Source organism: Cyprinus carpio, unplaced genomic scaffold, assembly GCF_018340385.1.
Source record: "Cyprinus carpio isolate SPL01 unplaced genomic scaffold, ASM1834038v1 S000000006, whole genome shotgun sequence".
Classification (NCBI taxonomy): Eukaryota; Metazoa; Chordata; class Actinopteri; order Cypriniformes; family Cyprinidae; genus Cyprinus; species Cyprinus carpio.
This window is the reverse complement of record NW_024872759.1, coordinates 680,139-687,856: the sequence shown is the minus strand read 5'-3', so window position 1 is coordinate 687,856 and position 7,718 is coordinate 680,139.

Here is a 7,718-nt window from a genome sequence, read left to right as displayed (position 1 = left end):
GTGTTTTTTATGATGTACTTAAAAGGTTTGAAAAAACCTGTCTTGGCTAGTTCCCCCTTTGAAAGCAGAAGGCTTCTTTATGATCATAGTGATTTTAAAGGGTTCGTTTTTCCGCCATCCGCGGTTTCCGCTTTTCTTTCCATACTCTAAACTGCTTTTGATTTTCCCCAAAACTAAAATTTCCCTGCCCTGTTTGGTTTCTAATGTCTTTTACGGGCAATATAACAATAACTTTCTTAACTTTTGAGTAGGATAAAGGAAAAGATCAACAATTTGCGAAATGTTTGGTGTTAAATATAGCCTCCATAAATGGGCACACTACTGTTCTCTTTAAATGCTCTCTTTCTGACAGAGACGACCCAAATTCTGGTACAAGATCAATATCAAGAAATACGAAGATCAGATAGTCTACATCTTAAATAACAATGGAAAAAATGTTTAAAACCCCCACTGATGATAAATCTAGATTTGGTCCACCTGTGTGTGGTCCATGCACATGCTGAATCAAGGTCAAAGTGTTTTTAAAAGTTATCTTTTCTTTTGGTATTTATGTTTTCTTGCTTATCTATGTGTATATTAACATCCCCTGCAATAGCAAAACAGTCAACTCTGGGAAAATCCATTGATAAGATTTCTGTGACTCTTCAACAAGGCTGGAGAGTATTTTGGAGGCCTGTAATAATATAAACAGAATACGTGGACAACCCTTTCAACACCATCCCTAGACATTCAAAGACAAGTACTGCCAATGACACTGCTTGCATTGATAAGAATCTTTAATAGCACTACACCTCCACCTTCCTAACGCTGCGACACTCATGAAAGAAAAGGGTTGGAGGCTGTTTCCCTTTAGGCCTGTTGCCTGCACCTGTCTTCTAGACATTTTCTTTTAGAAACTAAAAATCCAGATTGTTTGAGGTTATTAAAGCCCATTGTTTAGAAGATTTATTTTTGGGGCGATTTAAAAATCTAACTTATGGCATTTCTTTGTGTCTTTACAAAATCTTATTTTGATCCCTAATAGGCCGCAATTAATTTAGCCCTTCAGCTTGAGAAGGCCTTAATTTTCTTCACGAATAAACGAATAGAAAAACTCGGAAACACTGGGTTCCTGCTTTTTTTAACTTTTTTAATGTTGCTGCTATTATAGCGGAACCCAAACAAAATATCCTGAGGGGCTCCCTTCAGTCTTTTGTTTCACTACACAGTTTGGGGGTTTGGGCCCTGGCGTTGGGCATGGTCGGAGAGCCCCCTCACAGGAGCTGGGTCCCGCAAGCTTGGTGGTTGGGGGCCCGCCTTTTTTAGTTGATATCTGGGGGTTTGCCGCATAAAGAGTGGGCGAGTTTGGTCCCACCTGACAACCAGATTTCCTCAGTTTCTGTGAGAAGAGCATAGAATGGAGATTGCGGAGTGGGATAATTGTTCTGTGAGATGGGCTGTGCTCTGTTGTTTTTCCCGTTTGCTGGTGAGATGTTGTCCTGGGTGCTGATCTTGGCGCTGTTCTGATATGTCACCAGTGTCCTGTGCTGATCTTGTGGGCAAGGCTCAACCGGGATGTGTCCTGCGCATGCCTTGGCTGTTGTGGTGTTATCAGTGGTCCTTGTGGGATATTGTCACCAAATATGAACTCAGACCTGATGTGTGGTGTGTGTGGAATGATCTCCTATATGTATATTGAAGGATGATTATAATAAGAAATTAGACTATGTCGTGGAAAACGTTCTATTATTTCATATTCAATCAACCTGTGGGAAAACTCGTGTTCGGACGTTGTCAATGTCGTTTTAACATAATGATGCATGCTGCATGAAATGTTCACTCCTTTCATATTGGCCATACGTTTTTATTAATATATTTGGCCCAATAATCCGTGAACCATATTCATCAGCCGATTCATGGGATTCTGCTATTGATGATTGACTGATATTTTTCAGTCAATCAGAAAGGCTAGTGAACTCAAGTCGGCACCCACATGGGGATGAGAGGTCTGACTGCGCTTTCCAATCATTTCTTCCCATAGGGATGACGATCGATTGCAGTCTTGTTCTTCACAATGTTCTGAAGTTCCTGTTCACATCCTAGACGTTTCTTGAGAAAGCACATATTGTTTGTATTTCTGCTACTCTAATGTGTCTGATACATATCAAGTCAATTCAAGTCATCTTTATTACCTAGCGCTTTAAACAAAAGCTTGCGTCAAAGCAACTGAACACCATTATTTGGAAAACAGTGCCAATAATGCCAAATGACAGATAAAAGGCACTGCAGTCATTTCGAAATTCAGCTGATGTCATCATGCAGCTCAGTTGCAGTTTAAATAGTATCTGTGGTCATAATTTGCAATCAAGTCAACGATATCTCTGTAAATGAAGTGTCCCCAACCCTAAGCAAGCCAGAGGCGGCAGCGCCAAGGAACCAAAACTCCATCATGAGAGAATGGAGAAAAAAACCTTGGAGAAACCGGCTCAGTTGGGGGGCCAGTTCTCCTCTGACTCAAACAAACCATCAGTTCCATTCCATGCTGCACAAGTCAGGTGTGCAGAAGAATCATCTGTTTCCCTGGGACTTGTCCCTGTTGTCGCTGAGACAAAGTCTTTTACAGGGGAGCTGTCTCTGGGGCTCCTAGTCCTGGTCGCTCCGCTGGTCTTCAGGGCTGTAGAGGTTTCTTTCTAGTGTGCTAATCCACCATCTGGGCTGGGATACATACTGGGATCCCGGGTGCTGCAGTGACCCCTGACTTGGATACAGACGTAGACTGGTGGCTTACTGTGACCTCGTAATAAGAGAGAAGAAACAGACTAATATGAAGCGTAGATTGACCACTTCTTCGAAACGATGTAGCAATGATAACATCAGTTGTTATGAGGGAAGTGTTTTTGCCAGGTCCGCGTTTACTCTTAGATTAATGCAGCCTAAAAATCCCTTTAAACGGATTTAGGAATATTAGAAGTGTATTAGATATGTAGATGTGTAAGCCCATGGATCAAGATATAGACGGATCCCTTAATCTAGATTTAAACTGACCCAAGCAGACATAGAATGATCTGCCTCCCAGAACATGTTATAGTAGGTTATTCCAGAGTTTTGGGCGCTAAAATAGGAGAAGGATCTGCCGCCCGCAGTTGCTTTGATCTTCCTAGTTATTAATCAAATTGCCAGATGTTTTGAGAACCGGAGCGGACTGGGAAGGACTATAATGTAACAAGAGCTCATTCAATACTGCGGTGCTAACCATTCAGGGGGCTTATAAAGTAATAAGCAAGATTTTAAAAAAATCTATAACGATTGTTTGATAAGGGGCCAGTGCAGTGTTTGCCAGGACCGGGCGAATATGATCAACTTCCTCCCATGGTGTCTAGTGAATAACGTGGGGCTAGTCTGCTAAGCGTGTTTTGGATGCTACTTGGAGTGTTTGTGTGTACTAATCGTGGGGAGGGCAGACCAACCACCCAATAGAGCATTAGCATAGTCTTAACTTGATGGTCTGATACTCCATGAGAGTCAGGAGTTACTTTCGTTTCTTCTGCATTTGACATGTGAAGGCATAGGGCCGTAAGGTTTAGATATCTTGTTTGAGATGGGAAAAAATGGCAGTGTTAATACAAAGCCTAGAAACGTTCGTTGTCTAAGGCAGGTGTGGCTATCACAATACACGCCTATGTTGCCGTAACTGCTGACGCAAGCAGATTTCGAGAGCAGCCATCGGAAAGGCTTAGGACAGGGCTTCGTACTAGTCATTACATTGCAGAGAGCTTTTTAGGCCCTATAATTAACACCTTCTGTTTTTTTTCAGAAGTTGTAGGCAGTAAAGAAATTACTCGTCATCCAGTTTTTTTTATATTCTTGACTATGCATTCCGTGTAGTTTTTTCAAATTTGTAGTTATTCCGCCAGGCCCGGCGAAGAAATATAGAGCTGAGGTACATCAGCATAACAGTGAAGAGGCTAACAGCGCAGTGTATTCCTGATGATCTCTCCCAAGGGTAACATGTAAGAGCGAGGATGAAAGAGTAACTGCCCCTGCGTACTGAGCCTTGCGGGTACTCCATACTGTGGGGGCACTTGTGAACGATCGGTTTATACCTCTACCCCTAATTCTTCACTGCTACCGAATTGATGTCGTGTCCATCATAAGGTAGCGGGATTTAACCATTGCTAATGGGCACTTCCATTAATTGCCAACAAAGGTTCTAAGCCTATGCAAGCTAATATAGTGTGGTCAATAGTGTCCGAAAGCAGCACGTAGATCCAATAGCAATAAGTAGAGAGTATTACAACACGCACGATCAATGATATGAGGCATAGGGGTCATTGTGTAACTCTAAGGAAGAGCAAGTCTCAGTACTATGGATAACTGTCCTAATCCTGACTGGGAAATCGTCACAGTAAGTGGGCATTTTTCTCTAAGACGGCATATAAGTGTGAGTGATACTGACCTTTGGTCTAGTATCTTTGTAAGAAATTGGTGAGATTCGAGATCGATCCGATAAGTGGGTACGGGAGTAGTTCTTTGGGTCCAAGTTGTGTGTTAGTTTTGATGATGAGAGGCTTAGTAACAGCCAGTTTGAAAGGGGTTTTTGGTTACAGTCCCCTAATTCAATGAAGAATTAAGTAATGTTCATAAAGAGGATCTATGACTCATGGAAGCAACTCTTTTGTTAGAAGCTTTAGATGGGAATAGGGTCCTAACATACAATGTTGTGTTGGTTTAGATGATTTACCAGCCAAGTTTATTACACTTCATTCCTCTCCTATAGTATAGAATGATTGGAGCGGCTGTTGCCTACATTGGGATCTATAGATGCACTGTCCTGATGTGATACGGTTATCCTGAGGGCTTGCATGGTTAGCGAATGTAAAAATCAATCGAATAGTAATCTACTTTAGAAGTAGAGTTATTCATAAAGTCATTAACTGCTGTGATTTTGAGAAATGTCAACACTCTGTTGATTGCGTTTATTTTTTCGTTAATTTAGCCACTTTATTGGAATAAATACCTGGGGTTATGTTTTGTTTTCTTCTACAAGAGACGAAAAGTAATCAGATTTAGCAGTTTTTTAAATGGCTTTTTCTGTAAGATAGTTTACTGTTCCCCTCCAGCAATACGAAATACCTTCTAGTTTTGGGTTTTCCTCCAGCTGCGCTCCCATGTTTCCGGCTGCTCTCTTTGGGTGCGAGTGTGCTCTTACACCACAGTGTCAGACTGTTTTTGTCCTTCACCTTCCTTACGCGGAAAGGAGCAACTGTTATTTTAAAATGCTAGAAAAGAGAGAGTCCATAGTTTCTGTTCATCATCAGTGTTCCGAGGTTTGGATAGCTAAAGGAATTGGGATACATCAGGAAGAATTTACTTACAAAGCAGTCTTTTGTGGTAGAAGTGATGGTTCTACATACTTGTACATAAGTTGGAATACGTTTTAGCGATTATGACAGTTTGCACAAAACTAAATATGATCTGAGATATCCTCGCTTGGCGTCATAATTTCATCAACACCATCAACTCAATTCCCTTGACAGTATTAAATCTAGATAGTATGCTTTCGACAATGAGACACACCCACTATCAGAGTCCGGGGCTTCGGCTGGGCCGCCTGAACTTAAATGCCGCTGTCGGCTCGACCTCGAGCGTCTGTTAGTAGCGTGTGAGCAGCTGCTGATCCGATCCATGTTTAACAAATTTTGGGTATCCTCCTCCACAGCATGTTTCAAATCTGGTCTCAGATGTATATGGGGTGTAGAATACAGATTCCAACAAGCCTTGTCATGCCAATCGGGGTAGCAGGATCTTGGCCGCAATACGAGAAACTCGGAAATCTGATGTTCATTCCCTGTTTGTGCCATCGATTAGCGTGGCTATCATTTTGGGGGCAGGGGGGGGGGGGGTTGTTTCCTCTACAACCTTGGAAAACTGTTGAGAATTCACTAGTTCATGTACTCACCGCTTATGCTGATGACGGTCTCGGTGGATTGTCGCCTTATTCTTGGTGGAAGTCCAGCAAGTACTTTTGTTTTCAATCGAACCCAACCTTTGCGAAGTTGCAGCAGTTCATGCAACAGTAGATCCGGTCAAATAAGTGTTAACAGACTAGAACTATCTATGGATTTTAGGCAATCTAACCTACCTAGTTCTATTTGTTTTGGCATTTTTTGATTTTCATATAGAATTTTTAATTTATATCAATCTGAATTATCAAATATTATATTAATCGCAAATGCGATGAACATCAGTTATGATAATCTTTGGTAGCTCCTTTGGGGCATCTTGAGTAAAAGGCGCTCCATATTAACCAAGCACATACAAAGACCTGAACTGGAAGCAAGAATACAGAAGTTATGTTGCATATAACCCCCATTACTGCGGCTGTTTGATGCACATCCTTGGCTCAGTGTTTTTGGGGTTTGTTTGCCTTGATTGATTGGTGTAATGATCTTGATCTGAAATTTTGATTTCCTAAACTTGGTTGCATTTTACTGCATTCAATAACTGTGTGAACATGTAAAGTCAACACCTGTTCTGATCTTTATCTTGGACTCCTAAGCAAAGTAAGCACTGGGAGTACTGTTCCTCAAATGGCATCAAACTGAATTATATCAAAAGTTTGCCTATATCATATTAAGAAAATAACTGAATACAACAGTAAAGTGATAATTTTTTTAATGTAATGTATCATGAGTGTAGCAACAGATATAGACGCTGCATATTTCTCCAAAGGAAAGTACATTTCAGTTAAAAAATAAAACAAAGAAAAAAGAAATGCAAGATCACGTTTAGTTAACTAACAGAAATTTGCTACAAGTTTGAATAAAAGCAGTGCTAACTGAATTCATGTAACTTCTCTGTCACATTCTGTGTTTACACTTCAGTCTGCACTGAAGCCATTAGCACGATTCTAGCATCTCTGCTATATCATTCAGAGCTCTCTTCAGCATTTTTGAACTGTTATATAGGACATTCCTCCTGCCACCCATAGACCAAGTAAGGGTAGAGACTCACAACACTTAACAGTATTTTCAGACACAAGCAGGGATTCAGCACCTGCTAAGGATAATATTGAAGCTGGTTTATCCCACCATCAGTGGGGACTTCATTAGACTTTTGAATTCGTCAATGGTCTTCCCAGATCTTCACAGAGTTTCTGCAGGATGGATCATCTAGACCAAAGGTACTGTAGTATGTTTCTATCTCTCTAGGTTACAATGGCTAAATCCGCAATAACTGAAAGACCAGGAATAGGGACTGAAGCCACCAAAGCAGACAGTAAGGCAACTTTTCCAATGTTTTCCTCTAGAGCTTTCTTCTTTTTCATTGATCTCCAGTGTGATATTCGGCAAGCCAACACAGCACAATCTCTTATGCTGTGGAAGCTCTTGCTCCATTCTATCCTGCAGCAGATTTAAATCATAGTTGCCCGAGCTCAAAGCTAGAGATCAGGAACACAACAGGATCCTCTATACCGATGTTTCTAGACTACACGAAACAGGAAGTGAATTGTATCATGAAATAAGTCATTAAATATTTTATAATAAACTATTAATAAAAAAACTGTTGTTGACCTGAATAACCAACCTTTTCACAGTCCTCTCGGATGATATCCAGGTGTCTTTTCTGGTCAAAGCTCTTCTTCCTCTTCTTCTCAGAATCAATGCTTGAGTCAATCTTGGAACGAAACAAAATAAAACATTTTCCCCATTCTCACGATCTCATCGGCCAGCTGAATG